Source organism: Cyanistes caeruleus, chromosome 1 (genome assembly GCF_971803275.1).
Source record: "Cyanistes caeruleus chromosome 1, bCyaCae1.hap1.1, whole genome shotgun sequence".
Classification (NCBI taxonomy): Eukaryota; Metazoa; Chordata; class Aves; order Passeriformes; family Paridae; genus Cyanistes; species Cyanistes caeruleus.
In genome coordinates, this window is record NC_141701.1 from 37383938 (window position 1) to 37402681 (window position 18744).

Genomic DNA, 18744 nt, shown 5'->3' on the forward strand with positions numbered 1-18744 from the left:
GTGTTTTTTATTTTTAAAATAAATATTTCATTGGCATATTGTCACCAGAATGCATTAGGAATAAAATAAATAGAAATGCAACCTGGTGATACTTTTAAAAATATGCAGGATAAACTTCAGAAAGTCAGAATTAAATAAAAGTTTTTGTCACTCTGAGCACTAGCTCAGATCAGGCTAGGCAGATCAGGCTCAACTTGTCAAAACTTCCCCTTGTGATTTGAAGTGTATGTACCTGATGCTTGGACTGTTTGATCTTAAAATGTCACTAAGGTTATTTTTGCTGGGTCATGTCACTTCAAACAAAGGATTTATACTCTTCTCCCTCTCCTCTTATCTGATAGGTGGATAGCTCTGGTAGTGCCTAATGTAAAATCATTAAGCACCACTTTTTCTTTTATCTTAAATCACTACTTTCCTAAATTGATACTAGCATCTACTTTAAAAAAATGGATGTTGTGGATACATATATGATAATTGTAGTTATAAACACTGCTGGACTTCCCCAGAGTGCTGTTTACACTTAACATATTCATTACCATTGCTCTGTTTTATGGGCACAGTTAATAAATATAGAAATACCTGGGGACTCCCCCTACGTCTGTATTCCACTTCTGTGTTTGATAACTATCACTCAAGTTATGTTAAAAAATTTCATAACAATAGGACTGAGGCATCAACTTAGGCAACTTTAGGAGTCAACTTTTCAGTATTTTGTAGTCAGACTTGTTTGACTCAATCATTTTGGCAATATGAAGATTTATGAGTATTCACGTGGCAGATGCAAGTACTTGGCTTGGCTCTGCCCACCTCAGGGTCAGATCAGGGATGTAGAAGGAGCTGGGGTAGCTGCATGCAAACCAGGTCATGACTTGAAGGAGTGTGTGGTAGCTGTAGTGAGATGAGTCTCTGCTATTTGCAGGTACTGGATGAGAAATCTGCTCAGCACTGCTGGTCATAGCATGGGTTTGACACCTCAGGTCTCAATGAAGTTGGGGAGACAGTGCTGTTTGGTCAATTGCATTTTGTGCAGGCACTGAAACATGCTGGGGAGGTTAAATCAAGGCAACAATATCCTCATCCAGCTGAGGGCAATAAAAACAGTGCAGGAAGGTGAATGTTCTGGAAAACTACTGCAGTCTGTTATGAGGCATGTTGCAATGGTAAAGTGCATGCTATGCTTTCCTTAAAAAGCAGGAATTTACATGTGATTGTTTCATTTGGACTTTTAATTTAAATTTGAACCTTTTTTGCATATTTTCCTCTCCCATAATTTATGACTTATCCCTTTTTAACACAGCATCCTTAGCTGTAGATGAAACCAACTTTCTTGACTGGCTGAAAATCAGAAGTATAATAAACCAAATAATTTCTTAGATTATGATTAATAACTGTACAACAGAGAACTCACTGAGTCGAATATCATCACACAAATAAATAGAAAGAGAAGGTCTTCATATGCATGCTATCTTCATTTAAGAAAAGAAAATCTAAACTACACTAGGGGTCACTGCAGGTGAACCTTAGAAATTCTGAGCCTCTGAATTCATTTACAGAAATCTCAGGAAAACAAATGTAGACTGCTGTAGTCATCCTTACCTGTTATTTCAAATTTCTCCCAAGTTTAGGCAGGGCTAAAAAAAAAAGAAAAATCAGGTCAGCTCTTGCAGGCATATTATTATTTTGACAATATTCCAAAAGCTGTGCAGGCTGGTAATATCTACATAAGGAAGAGAAAAATTTAAAACCAGACATTGTAGTCCCAGGCTAGAACTTCTTTTCCTGAGGGACACAAAGGATAGCCAGCAAAGAGCCCCCCAGATGACTGAATAAACACTGCTCTGGAGTTCCTCATGACTATAGGTCTTTTGTTTTGTACTACTGTGGTCATGCTTATTATTCCCATGGTGCCCAGGAGACCTAAGCAAGGGTGAAAATCCTGTTCTGTACCTCTAAACAGCTACTTGGAAAAACAACCCCTGTTCCAGAGAACTTACTGAGAAGAGACTGTATTTATAAGATGAGTAAGGTTGTTTTCAATAGTGACGGGTAAGCATACTCAAATATACCCTCACAAATACACTACTATTCAACTAAAAAATATGTTTTCCAGGTAAATAAAGAAACATGTGTATTCATATCAATATTGGGAGCTGTGTCTTATCTCCAACTTCTGAAAATTCAACTCTATGTACATGAAAGTGGAAAACAACAGCTGGGAGGGAGGGAATTAGGAGTACAAATGAACACCAGACCCAGCTGTAGATTTGCATTCTTTGACATCTGGTGCTGAGTAGACACTGGGGAATTCTGTGACAACATGAGATTTTTTGCATCTGTCAGCTAAATCTAGCAATTCTCTTTGGGACAATTGCATGGATGAAGTTGATCTCAGAGAGCTGTTTTGAGCCAGAACAAAACAACAGAAGAAGACTATATCTGATTCGGACCTCAAATTCACGGAGCTGGCAGGTTGCATGAATTGGAATCACACATCTGTTCTGTAAGAATTTGTAAGACAGCTTCCATAAAACACCAAATTGTTTGATTTCAGGACTGCTTTGACTTGGGGCCACTAGAACCTTTTGAGTTGAGAGTGGGGCATGTATTTGTCTGTGTGCACATACATGTATGTGGGTAATTCAGTTAAAGGGCAAAGACCTATACAGTTTAAAAACTGGACTTTCAACACTTCTCTGAAGATTATTGGAAAATCATACTAAATCCAGATACTCAAGGAAAAGAAGGGTTGTGACCATATGAAGCAATCCCCTGATCTGAAGTAATCCTGCCCTTACCTTTGTACTTTTACCTCATTCCAGTACAGCTGACCCTTTTATTTTTTTTAAGATGAGAAAAAAATCTTGTGCCTTACGCCAAACCCGTTTGTGGTTTACATACAAACAAAGGAGCCATAGTTTGGGCACCAAAGACATTTCACCTCATTATACATCGTAAATCCTCTTGTGCTCTCTTTATCATTGACATTATACAGTGTTTGACACTACACATTGTAAAACATCACTGACAAATGAAATCAGATCACTAATTCATGGAATCTTGCTTTAATCTGTGCTTCACAGTAACTGCCATTCTTAAGAAGGGAGCTACTTAATTTAACGGGATTCTTCTTCGTATGCCATCAGGATAAACACACACCTCATCTGAAAGCATTTAAGCTCCCTTCCTCGTAACTCTGGATAACCAGGGGTGGGAGTAGACAGGCCAGGTGCTGTGAAGTCTGTGGCTGTGACCTTTCCACCTCAGACATCTGAGAGCACACACTGCAGCAGCGCTAATGAAAGTGCTCTTTCTCAATGAACTCATGCTTCACAGTCCCTGCCATGGTATATTGCATAATCTGGGATGATGTAAAAATGATCTACAGTGCAGAAGATGAAATAAGACTACTTCCTTCCTCATCTTCCTCTCAGATAGGCTGCTTGAATAGCTTTTGTTTTGGGATGACCCTTGTTCCAAGTGATTTCTGCACAGAAAGGAAAGCAAAGAGCTCTTTACAGCTGCTGCTTGTAGATCATACGTGTGGACTCTTCAGATATAAATCAATAGGACCATTTATTTGTATGCTGTTGTCTAGTCCCCATTATCTGCACACACTAATCAAATTTAAGCCATTTTCAGATACAGTGATCAAACAAGTTATTGTATTAGAATGTTGTTCTTTTAGTGACAAGTGTCATTGTGCTATTGCCATGAATATCTGAAGAAATACTCTGAGCTGCTTTGGCTCCCAGTTGTCTCTTTGCAAAGTAATCTTTGTGCTACACATGGGGTGGCAAATGTTTCTCTAATACAACCCCTCACTCCTTTAATTATGGCTCATTACACTGTGAAGGAAAAAAAGCAACTCAAGTTCTTAAATACCGTATTAATGACAGCTATAAATGTAGATATTACCTTAGCAGTGCTGTAATGGAGTCTGGTATGCTGAATAAAAGCCCAAAATTTTCTAAAAATATAGTGCTGTAACTATGAAAGAGACACAGGTGGGAACTTGCCAGGAGAAAATAGGCTTGGTTGACAACTTGTGGCTGACAAATGCTAAAATCCAATTTCTGAGAAATTCTCTGCTGGTTATGAATCAGGCATGAGAGAAACTTTGCTCCCTTGAGACAACTGTGGAGTTTTTGCTCTGGATATAGATGCAGGTCCTTAAAAACAGAATGTATTTACAGCCTGTAAGATGCATGCTATTTTTAATAACGATCCTCAATAAGCTAACAAATATTTTTTGTTTATATTAGAAAGTGTTGGTATGTCTGTGTGTTTTTTGTGTGTCTATGCATATGAATGCAACCCTTGCCCATACTATACAACCTGTAGGGGCCACAATCGGTGGTATTCAAGTCATGTAATTAATTAAGCCCAGGCCACCCTAAGGCACAAGTCCCAGGGTGTGCACACATCAACCTTTCTAAAACTGGATCACTAGTTTACAACACTGACACGCCTAAGCAAGGGACTGACATTAACCTCGTGATAGATTTAAATCATTCCAGGCAGTCTGTTTTGAATTTCCAAATGTGCCGTACTGTTCTAATGAGTTAATTCATTTGGTGTCCATTTCCTCCTGTCAGCTGCTTTTGGAAAATAAATTGTGCATTGTTATCTTAGCCTTGTCTATCCTATTAATGGTTTAGGAAATGCAGCTGAAGATTATCTGGAGTTTTCTATGGCAAAGGTTGACCTGTGACAATGTAATGATCAATCACATCTTGAAGGAGTCAGAAACTGCAAAATCGTTATTTTGTTTTCTGTCTACAGTGTAGTTTTCTAGAAAAAAAGTCTTCCACCATTTGTGCAGAGGGGCAAAAACAAAGTGTTGTCCAGAATTTCTGAAAAACATCCACTTCAGTGTTTAAATGTCATCCACCCAATGAGGGTAGATATAGCAATACACTGCAAATCCCACATTTCCCAGCAGTACATTAGAAGTCTTCGCAGTTGCCTTCTTGTTAGGTGTTAGTGATTATATTGGCAATACCCGGATGGTTTCCAGTGCTTCATGGTGCCCTATTAGGCTAGTTGTGAGTGGGGATGGATGTAGTGCTCCCACCCCCAGCATATGACAACGCCAGACTCACAAAAGAAGGACCCTGGTGTTTCTCAGATGCTCATCTCCTTCAGCTGCATGGCACTGCCTTCACCTGTCAAATCCTGCTCCCTGCTTCCCAACACATGTTAAAGATGGCACTACTTGTATCCTCTAATCCACTCTGGTGAGAGGCACTGCTTTTAACTGGTCCTGCCTGAGTTTAGAAAACAAAGCTACCCAGGGTGTATCTGATTCCTGTTGAAGAGCTGGAAAAACTTCCACAAGAGACAATTCCTGTCTATTAATCTATTAGCTGGCAACAATACTCTTCCCCGCTCTTTCCAACCCTACCACCACTTCCAAAAACCCAGTTTTTCTTTACACATCTTCCTCAGTTTCCTAGGAAGCATTTCAAATCTTCTCTTCTATGATTATTCCAGCAACTAATTTTTTAGAAATGCCTAGATATCTTTTCTCCCTGGTGTTCTGGCTGTGATGCCCATGTCAGCTTTTTGCACTGCGCTGTGCGCTAACCCCACTGCGGCACACAGCACAGCGTTACTCGTGCCCACACTCTCCCTTCTCTCCAACCACAATTAGATCATCTCAAAATATCTGTACTGCTCAGAGGCTCTAGATCTGATGTGAGGGTTCACAGATTAATTTAGCACAACTAGTTTACCTTGGGATTTAAACAAGCTACTATTTTAACAGCCCTGAATCTTTTTGGCTGTCCCTGTGCTGAAGTCCTATGCTTCCCACAGGATCTATGGGAATAAAAAGTGTATAAAAAGAAAAAGAAGCACAAAATTCTTAGCCTTTCAGCCCTTCATTTCCCTGTGACTTTCAGACAGTTCTGACTTGCACACTGGAGAGACTCAGAGTTATTTTTTTTTATGAGAAACAGATTGAATGCACAGGTTTTCATTGATCTCAGTGCAAGTGAAGTTCACCTCTCTGAAGAATCCCCAAAGAGTCTAACACATGGTTCCAGGAATAGTCAGGACCTTGTACTTGAGTCTGTTTTCTCCTGCACTTCCCCTCTCCTCAGCAGGTGGTGGAAAGACCTCTTTATTTTCCCTCATTACTCTTTTCATTGCTGCAGATGGCTTTGACCATTTTAGCCTTACTTTAACTTCAGCCACCAAAGCGGAGCCCTGAGTTGCCCTTTAATCCTGAACTAAGGGCTGAGCAGGAGCAGAAGCTGCTTACACAGTAGTGAGGAAATCCATTCTCTGAGAAGGAATTCTCTACAGCCTCACGTGGCACTGCCTGAGCACAATCCTCACCAGCACTGATGTGATGCACAAAATTGAGCTGGCCCAAACAACTTGCACACTGTGCACATCTGAATTTCCATTTTCTCACGGTGTTCCACAGTGAGCATAAAAACCCCCTTCCCTTCTCTGGAGGTGCTGGTGACTCTTGGATGGCTCTGTGTACCTTGTGTGGCCTGCATGGGCCTGGCTTTTTACTGGTGTCTGTGGATAGCTCATACTTCTCCTGGTGTTGAAGAGCTGCAGCTGTGCAGCTGCACATCTGCATGATACTCCAGGGAGAAATGGACCACAGTTTGATGTTCATAAATAGCCTCTCAAATCCAGGATCTGTGTAAGAAAATGCTGTCAATGCTTCTATTTCAATTGTATCCTTGTTTTTACAAAATGATAACAATAATAAAAAATGTCCTGTGTTCTCTGTAACAAAAATTGGTGAAGACCCAGTGGAGTCTTCAAATTACATCAAATATGCATCAAATATGCCAGCAGAGAATTTGGCCCATGAAGGGAAGAGAAGTCTCAGTAATGTTTTACTCTCAATACTAATATTTATTTTTCTTATTGCCAATACCAAAAAATAATTTTCTCTGTTCAGAACTCTGAAAGCAATTTTAACTACCAAGAATATAGCTTTTCAACAGAAAAATAAAGAGTAAACGATGACAATTTACAATAACAATATTACTTTAGCCTTAATTTTCAAGTGAAAACATTACTGAACTAAATTTCAGATAGCGTTTTATTATGTGCAAACCACTGTTGATATAATAACTTCTATTTTAGGTTGCTAGCAAAGAAAAGAACAATGTGACCCATTTAATAACTGGCTCACAGAAAAATATTAGCAAGCCATTTATCATTTCTATTTAATTTTGGTGATAAGCACCTTTTGATAGAAACATTTCTTTGTTACAAAACTAGCAGTAGTATAGGATATATTTGACCATAACACACGTGCTTTGCAATGGTACTGAGAAATGGACTTTCTGTTTGTTGCCAATTGCTTGGAAAATAAATTAAAAAAGGGAAAATTCTCACCTTTGAATTTTTTAGCAGATGGAACCTGATTTTTGAAATCTTTGATTAAGAGGCAAATCACACACAGCTGGAGTGCTGGATACAGCTAGAAAAAAGCAATCCAAGAGGTCTCTAGAGTGCATTGAAGGACAATAATGCAAAAAATATTGCAAAATTAATAATAATAATGATAATAACAACAACAATAATAATACTAAAATTTCTGATACAGGTGACTGAGGAGGTGAAGAGAGATGCTCTGCAGGATCTGATTTTCACAAATTAAGATGAACTGGTTGGGAATCACAGAATCACAAGGTTGGAAGAGACCTTCGAGACCATCAAGACCAACCCAGCTCTAACACCTCAACTAAACCATGGCACTGAGTGCCACATCCAGTCTTTTTTTAAACATAACCAGGGATGGTGAATCCACCAACTCCCTGGGCAGTGGAGTATTTTATCATTCTGTCTGTAAAAATCTTTTTCCTAACATCCAACCTAAATTTCCCTTGGCACAGCTTAAGACTGTGTCCTCTTGTTCTGTCAGTTGTTGTCTGGGAGAAGAGACCAACCCTCACCTGACTACAGACACCTTTCAGGAAGTTTCAGAGTAATCAGGTCACCTCTGAGTCTCCTTTTCTCCAGGCTCAACAACTCCAGCTCCCCCAGTCACTCCTCACAGGGTTTGTGTTCCAAGCCCCTCACCAGCCTCGTTGCCTCCTCTGGATGCGCTCCAGTGTCTCAACATCCTTCCCAAACTGAGGGGCCCAGAACTGGACACAGCACTCCAGCTGTGGCCTCACCAGTGCCAAGTACAGGAGAAGAATGCCCTCCCTGCTCCTGCTGGCCACACTACTCCTAATACAAGCCAGGATGGCGTTGGCCTTCCTGGCCACCAGGGCACAGGGCTGGCTCATGTTCAGTTGGCTGTCACCAGTACCCCCAGGTCCCTTTCTGCCTGGGCACTGTCCAGCCACACCGTCCCCTGTAACATTGCAGGGGGTTGTTGTGCCCAAAATGCAGGACTTGACACTTGGACTTATTAAACTTCATCTTATTGGACTCTGCCCATCCATCCAACCATTCCAGGTCTCTCTGCAGAGCCCTCCTGCCTTCCAACAGATCGACACACACTCCCAGCTTAGTGTCATCTGCAAATTTGGTAACAAAAGACTCAATACCCTCATCCATGTCATCAATAGAAATACTGAACAAAACAAGCCCCAGTACAGACCCCTGACTGTGAGTGCCAGGAGCAGATGGAACTCAGGATCCTGAGAGAAGACAGCAATTTAACAATCCTGGACATCAGGAAAGCAAACAATGGGACCTGCTTGGAAGGATCCCATGTGACACCCTCTTGCAGGAGAGAGGAGTCCAGGAGGGCTGACTGATTTTTAAGGATCTCTTCTTCCAGACTCAAGAGTTGTCAATTCCCATCTGCAGGAAGTAAAACAAAGGTGGGAGGAGGCCTGCATGAATGAACAGTAAGCTCAAAGGTAAAAAAGAAACATTCAGGAGGTGGAAGTAGAGTTAGGTGATATGGGAGGAATATAGAAACACTGACCAAGCATGCAGGGATCAGGTTAGTAAAGTCAAAGTGCACTTGGAGTTAAATCTAGCTAGAGATTGTGAAGGGCAAAAAAGGAGGTTTCTATAGGTACATCAGCAGCAAAAGGCAGACTGGGAAAAATGTTGGCCAAGTGCTGAACAGGGCAGGTGACTGGGTGACCAGGGTACTCAGTGCTCTTTTCTCACTGGTCTCTACTGGTAAAACCAACCTGCAGGGATCTCAGGGATCTCCATGTGTCCCTAAGAGATATGGAAACATATGGAATAAACAAGAATTGCAATTGTTGGAGAAGGACTGGATTAGGGATTAGGGCACATTTACACAGCTAAAATGAACACAAGTAAATCTGATGGGATGCAACCACAAGTGCTGAGGGAGCTAATATCACTGCAAGACCTTTCTTGAAATGTCATCAGGGAAGGGTCCTGAGGACTGGAAGAAAGCCAGTGTCACTCCTTGCTTCAAGAAGAAACTACAAATCTGTTGGAGCAGTAAGGTGTTATCTTGAGTTTAGCAAGGTGTTTGACACTGGCAGCTGTAACATCATCCTTCCTGGTAAATCAGTGATGTACAGACTAGATAACAGGACTGAGTTGGACTGAAAATTTCCTGAACTTTTGTGCTGAAAGGACTGTGATCAGCCACACAAAGCTCACCTGGCAGTCACTCATCAGAGGTGTACACTGGAGATTGATATTGGGGCCAAAAGTGTTCAACATCTCCATAAGATAGCTGGACAGTGGGACAGAGTGATTCCTCAGCAAGTTTGCAGATCACAGAAAACTGGAACGAATGGCTGCTATACCAAATGTTTCTGACTGGAGAAACATGCTGACAAAAACCTTTTGAAGGTCAAAAAAGGGAAATGTCCTTTTCAAAGAAACCTACAGTTTCTGCAGGTACCCAAAAAAGCTGTGGGGTCAACCAGCTAAAAAGCAGCATTAATACTAAGGACCTTCTGGGCTTCATTAGGAAGAGAGTTTCCAGCAGGTCAAGGGAGCTGATCCTGCCCCTCTACTCAGTGCTGTTGAGTCCACATCTGTAGTTCTGGGTCCTACTCTGGGCTGTCCAAGACAAGAGAGATATTGAGCTACTGGAGAGAGTCCAGTACAGGGCCAAGAAAAAGGTTAAGGAACTGGAGTGTCTCCCCTAAGAGGAAAGGCTGAGATAATGAGATAAGCCATGAGATAAGAAAGCTCCGGGGGATCTCATCAGTGTGAATAAATATCTGGAGGAGGTGACTGAAAAGGATGCAGTCAGGATCTTTGCAGTGGTGCCTAATGACAGGACAAGAGTCAACAGAGCAAATGAAACAGGAAATTTCACTTAGGTGTAAGAAAAACAATAATTTCTGTGAGAGTGGTTAAACATTGGCATAGTGTTCCTGCAGAGGTGGTGGATTCTCCATCCTTGGAGATATCCAAAACCCAATAATAATAAGACATGGCCTTGAAAATCTGCTTTAAGCTGACCCTGCTTGGAGCAGGGGCTTGGGACTAGTTGGTTTCTAGAGGTACCTTCCAACCTCAGCCATTCTTTGAAATTATAGCTTATATAATAAACAAAAAAGTTGGCTCTGTAGGAAGCCCCATGTCACAGGCTGGATGCAATCATGCTCTTCTGCTGCTAATAAGTTCTGTTAGAAAGAATTCATGTAAAAACCTTCAGGGTGTAAGTGCATGTAGGATCCTGGCATTGAGGGAGACAGCAGGGAGCTTTTGGCACCTGTTTCTGGGGTAGATGGGGGATGCTTTGCTGCTCCTCCCCAGATGCATTCTCTAGAGGCTGGGCTTTCCCATCCTCAGGAAGGGATCACAGTCAGCATGATGACCTTGGTCTGTCAGTCTGCTGGAGAGCTGGAGCGAGCTGCTGGTGGGGAACAGCTGGCTCTGCTGGCATTGGGGCACCTGGGGAGCCCTTCTCTCAAGGAGAAGTTGCAGCTGATTTTTCCAGCCTACTTTCTAGACCTTTTGTGCTGATCTCACAAACCACAAAGGGAATCGAGCAGGCCTGGGAATATGTGTGAAAAAATATCTCCCCCAGCCTTTTTCATACTGAAGAGAAGGAGTATGTAGCAGCATGACTTTGGTATCAGTTCCACAGAGATATAACCACTTTGGATATCAGCTTTTTCATTTTTTAGGAAAACTAATTTTCTCCCCAGGTTTGAATCAGACAAAGTAATTTTATTTTCTGTCCAATTCCTATTACTGTTATGACTATTATCAGCAGTGAATTGTTTTGAACACCAAGCATAAGAAGAAAGACATATTTTTTTTTTCCACATCATCCTTTCACTAATAAATTTTGGCCTAGACCACTTACTCTGTTTAGGATTAATGCATTCATGAGTCTTATTTTCAGTAGCTATGAAGAAAAGACATTTTAAAGCAAATTTAGGTAGGTGATATCTTCTCTAATACATTTTTAATGTATGAGACATTGTAAGGACCAGAAGAGCATTCTGTGCTCTGCAATACAGTTTGACAACTAAAAATAAAAACCAAACAAAACCCAACCCAATAAAAAGGAAAGTAAGATAAAAACAAGAAAACAGAGCATATGGGAGTGTGAAAGATACAGCCATGCTATTAGTGTCCAGTTAGCTAATTTTATTGTGATTTCCAACATGTGAAAGATGAATATGATAACTGGTGGGGGTATGAAGATGTTGTGATATTAATAAGAATGTAATTCCATAAGAAATTGTCTTGTGATTTATATCTAATAATATTACTGAAATGAGGCTAATGAAGGCAATCAATCCTATATAATACATTTTTGTAAATCTGATTCTCAAAGCATTTCTGATAGAAGGAGGATAGGTTTATCTTCTCCCAGCAATCCCTGCTGACATGAGAACTCCCACTGTAATCAATCGACAAGCAGACAGGGGAGTAAATAAACCTCCGTGGATGCACTTCTGCTCTGCCTTGGCTTTGTAGTTCCTCTCTCATGGCAATGTCCTTAGAGTCACATTTTCTGTAAGAAAACTTCTCCAGTGGATCTGGAGTGCAGTCTCAGACCTTACTGATCTACTAATGAACTCTGCCTGCTACGAAAGTTGCCTTTGTTCTTGCTGACTTGGGTACAGATCACAAAATCCTTTGCTGTGCTATATCAGTCTCCCCCGACCTGTGGGTATTTATGCAATTAGCTGGTCTACACTGCACCCCATGCTGCTTGGTTTTACTGATATTACACTAAAGGAAGGCAAGCTTCATTGTATTTACCATTTTCTGTTGGAGCACTGCAGACTGCAGTGCATGTTTTCCTACCCCAGCCTCCCTTTCTCTAAGCAACTGAAATCAGCTTCAGTAAGATTTAGCAGATTCCTGAAAACATACAGACAGAAACTTATTTCCCTCTTTGTCCTCTTCCTGGTCTGTTTCATTATCCATTTTCCTTGGAAAGGACAATGCGATTTATAACGTGTATCTTTATAGCATTTGGAAGAACATCTATTTCTTCAGAGAAATGTCATGAGATATATATATAAAAACAGAGAAATTTTAGAAATCTGGCACTACTTTACATTGCTTGAAGTACAGACTCATAGTTCTTATGAGGGGATATCTACAGTGAAATTACGAATCTTGGGAAAAATTTTGTGGATGTTAAAGTATGACCGCTGTTCTGAGTAGACTGTGAAGACAAGCTTCCACATGCATTTATCTCCTCATGCCCAACACCTTCCTCTTCAGGATTTTGGAAATGGACATTCTAGCAGAGGTTTCTGTCTCTGTCACCATGCTTATTTAAGTCAATGGCAATAACCTTTTTGATGTCAGTGAGGCAGGATAAAATCTTGTGTAGACAGCACTCACATCTATCCCCATGTCAAGAATCTTGCTGACATCTGGTTGACACCTTACATTTCCACCTCACTCAAATACTTAAGTAAGCACAGATATGTGACAGCAAGGAGGTATAATGGTGAAGAAAAGGATGCGAATATAAGGTTGGATTAAAGGTGTAGTGCTATAGACAAGATCATACCATCTATTTTTCTGTGCAAGTTTTTTCTATATCTTAGTCCAAGCAGCTATTGAGACAAGCAGCATGAAGCACAGGAGTTTAGGGGCAAAAATATATTTGAACCATCAGATGCTTGGAAAAACTGAAGTCTTATCTGAGCTTGGTGAGAAGAGCCTGAGAAATGACATTGGACTGGAGAAACAACAGTGACATGGCAAACAAGGGAATGGCTACTGGTTTCAAAAGAAAAACAGTTGATGATATTTTGTCAGAAAAGGAAAGGTTTTATTCCTGGCTGTTTTTTTGTGTTGGAGGTTTCTTATGAAAACCACTTAGCACAGAGCAGATTAGATCCTGGCACTGCTGTGCTGTCATCACTGTAAATTCATTAATGTTTCACAGAACTGTTCTAATGCCATTAGACTGCCCCATGTCACATGTGTTGTGTCTATGAATGCTCTCTTTGTCTCCCTGCCTAGCAAGGAAGGTAAAAGGCACTGGAATTGAACTGATTCTTCAAGCTGAGAATCTTTGCAATCCATAAATAAAGTAAGTCCCTTCAGCTTAACATTCATTGCCTCCTTTCTCATTTAGAAACAGATGTCAGCACAAGGAGAAGGCAGGTGCAGAGTGCCTCTTTCAGCTGCTTTTGAAGGAAAGCAGGAAGTGAATAAGTCACGGGGAGCTGTGCTGTTTGGATCTTTAGAAAGCATTTATAGCTTCTAGATATGGCCCTGCTAATGAGGGTGTGAGATGCCAGCTCTTTAGAAGTTAGAACGTGAACTGCTGCACTCTCATCAACTGATGGATGTAGTGTGTGTGGGAATATAATTTAAACATGAAAATATGAGGAATGATTTATTACCACAGAAAGTACTTAAGGAAAAAAAAAAAGTCTAGTGCAAAGATGTCTGGTGTAGTTGAATGTTATATAAACTACAAAATTAGTTATAAACTGGAAACTCCTGAATGGATGCTCTCCCTACACTGCAGCACTCTCTGAAACTGCATATAAATACTCTGAATAGTAGCTGTAAGATATTACAATTTAAAACAGCCAGACTCCTGAACCTAAAGAAGGCCACAAAGTGATTGTTGCAAATCGTACCAGTGCTGTTAAAGCCAGCAGCAATGTTATCTAAGAGCACACTATGTGTCTGGGTGTGTGGTGAGAATCTGAATACTGCCGTTTTCCCCCTTAGGCAGTCCAACTTCCACACAAAACTGTGTCCTTTTTTTAATGAGGGCAAGATCAGACACAATGTGATCCCTGGTCTCTACAAGACGCCAGACTGAGGTGAGCAGGAAAGAATAAACAGCACTATAGCCTCTCTCTCCTCTCTTTCCACATCTATCAAGTTTGATGTGGGTGGAAACACGTTATTCATTGTAAAGAGCTGGCACAATTTGCCCTCATTAGCAAAGCATGCCCACTTTTTATTGCCACTCTTGCTGTACTTCATTTGAAACACCACACTGCAGGGATTTTGCAGTCTGGGATTTTAACTATGAAAGGAGAAGTTTACAAGAAAAATGCCTGCAGCTTCCTGAGCTTGATGCACTGCATTGTCTGGCATGGATTTCACTTCCCCCGTGACACTGAAAAAGCACTGCCACAGAACAACTTGTTTTGATGCCCTATGCTAGCAAAGAAGTTCTGTGATAAACAAGCTTTTAATCCTGTATTTCCACACTTTTACTAAGCAAATTGCTACTTGACAAAGCTGTGTGTCAATGACTGTGCCAAAAGCTCAGCCCTGAACAGAGATGGTAAAAGAGGGTAGGAGAGAAAGGGCTCACAGGAAGCACACAGAAGTATTGTACTTTAGAAATTTTGTCACTTTGTCAGTGCTTTGATTCAGTGCCATCAGTCCTACTGCAGCAGGCCTTCTACTAACTGCTAGTGTAGACAGTCCAGGAAAACTCCCAAGAAGCTATAAATGATGCTTGTGACCTGAAAAGCATCTTCTGCCTCCCTGAATTCTAAAGAGGGATCTGCCAAAGCAAAAAACGTGCCGGGACTCACGAGGAGTCTGCCCTTTCATGTGATAAGGTCTCTATGGAAAGAGCTGTAGTGTAATCAAAGTAGCCAAATCTCAGCATTAGATTTTCGGGAAAAAGCCCTGCTGGCCTCTTCCATATGACACCAGTCCATGTGTGTCACAGGGAGCAGCTGGTGAAGAGCCATCTTCTGCATGGAGGGAACACCCAGCACTAAAATATATGTTAACATGCCCAAAACAGAATTTTTCACTGCCAAAATTAGTGGTTTGGGAAGCAGCAGAGGAATGTACATAGCAGAGGACCTTTTCTGCTTACCTGAAAGTCGTCTTGTTGCCTGAAATCTTCAAAATATCCTCAAGTATTGCACTGTCTCCTGCTGCTACTCCTCTGTTCCCTTTTCAGATGAAGAGAGGCTGAGCTTATCTGCTTTGCTGATGCAGATACAACAAAGCACACTATGCTATGAACTAGCTCCCTTCCTGTGGAACAAACATTAGGAAGCAGCTGAAGAGATATTCAAGACTCAGTGTAAACCAGAAAATGTCTGTTTTCAGATTCCTGAATGGGAGGGTGCAGACTCTGTAATACAAAATCTAATCACAAGAATAAAAAGTCTGATATCAAACTCTTCTTTTTAGTGAAGGAATCTTCTCTGATGCTTTCTCCCCTGCCCTTTTTATACAAAACTGAAGTACACAGATGCATTGCAGGACATTGATAAAGTATTGGAGCCACTGCATGGCTCTAAATTGCTGCACAGAAATCTGGAACATTTTTGGAAAATATTTCATATTCAGTGTGGGAAAGTATTTTTATTTTTAAAGGTTTGAAGTTGTTCAGTGGCTTGGAAAGTTACCAGTTCCTTTTCATTTCTGAATATGAACATTTCTGTGTCTGTGCAAGATCTCAAATTTTGAGGCTGTGGTTCTTTTTACCACACATCTAATTTGTGCCAATTTTTTTACATTGTTTTTGATGATATTTCCACCCTGGAAGAATACAAATTCAGGAAATCAGTGTTCAATGTTTCTATACAAAACATTTAAATTAGAACAAAATCAGTCGCTTTTTCCTGGTTAGCTACATGACAAATGATTAATGATTGGTAAAATATAAATCTGAATGGAAATATCTCCTCTTCCAAGGTTCCAGTTGATCAGTTTTGAATTGCCAGACTGAGGATGTGATCTAAGAGCTTCTCTAGCAGCATTACAGTGACACACTGCCTGTCATTTACTGCCTGTCTTCCTTTTAAGTACTTGCTCCTTCATAATTATTATCTACAGTTGGCCACTGGACTTTGAAACTGCAAACTGCTTTCCATATCTTTTGTTTCCTGCTGTGTATACATTGAAATCACATGGTTTGTTATCTGTCACTAAGATTACAAGCAGCATGACTTAAAAGGAAAAATGTAGAAAAATGTCAATGAAAAGAGGGAGCTCTTTACTGTCTATAAAATGTGACACATCTCTGTAACCAAAAATAGAGCAATAGTACTTGGAATCTGGTGAATAGAAAAAAAAAAAATAGCAGAAATAAGTAGAAAAAGCCTAAACAAATATTGATATGTGGTAGAAATCTCAGGCTATAAAAATATTGATGTACACTTCAGGAAAAATCAGTAACCAGGTTTCACACAAATTTGGAACAATTTTTAACTACATTAATTAGAGAAGAAACTCAAAGTCATTACTGGCTGAGACTGTGCATTTTTTGATGGTGATAAAGAGATAAAATATTCATAAATATTTTAGGAGTTTTATTTTTGGGGAGGAGTCTGGTCTGCTTACATCATGAGTGGTTAAAGAATTTTTCATTTTATTAATAACTGTTATTATGCAATAACATAAAGTTAAAATCTGATTTAAATGTATATACCTAGATAGGAACTTACCAGATTCTCTCAGAATCCTGGAGTTTTACAGGAACTGGCTGAACAGATCCTTTGTTCTGTAAAATTTTAACAAATACAGGAAAATGTTATAAGACATAAAAAATGTTAGCATTATGTAAATATTAAAGAAAAAAAAAGAGAGAACTGAGATAATTTAGGTAATTACTGTCTGGTTTGACAAAAGTAGCAGAAAAACTACAAAAAATATGGGACTACAGTTACAAAAACTTGATGTAGAGGACTAATGCTAGTGACAATAGCTTTATTAGAAGTATGCCTTGCCAAAGAAACCTATAATGAGATTACAGATTTGTTGAGGCATATGATTTCTTAGTCTAAAACCAAACTGATTATAAAGGAATGCTAGGGCTCATTCAAATGAATGGCATTTTAGGTCAACATAACACAAAATTATAATGCAGCCTGTCCACATTCTGTAGACTGGCTCCTGGATACCCTGACTCACAAAGAGGATTTTATGTTTATACTAAATCACAGCAAACAAGAGAGCCAATATTTGATTCAACAGCAAAAAAAAGCCTAATGTGAATCCTAAATGCGCTGATAAAAAAGAAATAAATGTGTACCTAGAGGTGAAACAAGAGCCACACAGGAGAATTGCAGTGTCTGTTTTTTAATGAAAAAAATAGGAAAATGTGCAGAAAAAAGCCAAACCTAAGATATCTTGGTCTTAACCCTTTATTAAGTGTTAATGACTTCTTTTTGTTTAGACCTCACAGAGGGGGCCAGACTAACACAGGTGAGTACATTAGAGAGAAAACACAAAGCAATAAAGGCTCTCCTGTCAAGGCTAACAAGCATAACATGAACTGAAAGTTAAAGCCAGAAAAATTCAAATTAGAATTGAATACCCATTAGTTAACACTGAAAGAGATTAACCACTGGAACAAGCTCTCAAAGTAATGAATTCTTCATGTCTTGATGTCTTCAGGTCAGGCATTTCTGAAAAATGTGCTGTGGCTAAACACAAGTTATTATTTATTGATAGTCAAATAATTAGCTTAATACATGAGCAATTGCATGAAATGTAATAACTTATGATACAGGAAGACAAATTGTGCTCTGAATGTATGATTTCATAGCTTTTCCAGAATGGGGCACATGAGCACTTTGCCAGCTATGAATGTATGGATATTGGCACATTGGTAAGTGAAACTTAGTAGAATGAATGATGAACTGACACCCCTTTCTCCATCATTTTACAGACTCAAATATGTTGTTATCTCCTTGCCACTTCATGCTGATCAGTGCTTCCTCTTTCTCACAAGCTTCCCAGCTGAAAAGGCAGCACCTGTAAGCCAACACCTGCTTGTGCTCTTCTAGTGAAAAAAATGATCAGGCCCATTATTTAGCTCATCCTCTCCTTTTATTTTAAACTGTAGAAGGTATTATATCTTTCCCTGATTCAGTGCTTCTCTTTGAAACATTTAATTTGCAAGTGGTAGATTCAACATTTATCAGTTCCACTGACAAAAAGCCACTCCTTTTCAATAGCTGTTAGATGAAATTCATAATCCTTCAAGAATCTCATTTAATGTTAAAGATCTGAAATTATTACAGCTAGGTAAGTACATATTTATCATCTCCTTATTGCAGATTTCCCCCCTGAGCTTCCCATCTTCTTCCTTTAATTTGCATCTGGGTGTATCTTTAATTTTGCTTCCTTCCTAAAGAAATAAAGAAGTTTTGCCATGTCAGGGCCCTTGATTATCATCTGCATTCTGTGTTTCAGAAACATCTTATTTCATCCTTTAACTGCCTTTTCCTTTTAGTCTGGTAGCAGAAAAAAAAAAAAAATCTCACTTCCCTTCTAGTCTTCTGTTGTCTTCAGGAATTCACTTTATTTTTGTGCTTACTTTACTTCATCAGCAATTCCTGTTGTGTCTACCATTTTTTCTAATTCTTTATGCATTTTTTT

The 18744-nt window shown here is 39.8% G+C and overlaps 1 long non-coding RNA gene across 2 annotated transcripts in view; it reads right to left on the reverse strand.

The window, feature by feature from the left end:
• Window positions 1-17503, reverse strand: part of LOC111924702 (uncharacterized) — a 52492-nt gene extending 34989 nt beyond the window's left edge. For both annotated transcript variants that reach the window (XR_002861810.2, XR_002861811.2), the window contains exons 1-6: window positions 17393-17503; window positions 16806-16861; window positions 15224-15387; window positions 7372-7456; window positions 6497-6660; window positions 1597-1631 (exon numbers count right to left, since the gene is read on the reverse strand). This is a non-coding gene — a long non-coding RNA (uncharacterized LOC111924702). The remainder of the gene's footprint in view (window positions 1-1596; window positions 1632-6496; window positions 6661-7371; window positions 7457-15223; window positions 15388-16805; window positions 16862-17392) is intronic.
• Window positions 17504-18744: the final 1241 nt, after the last annotated feature.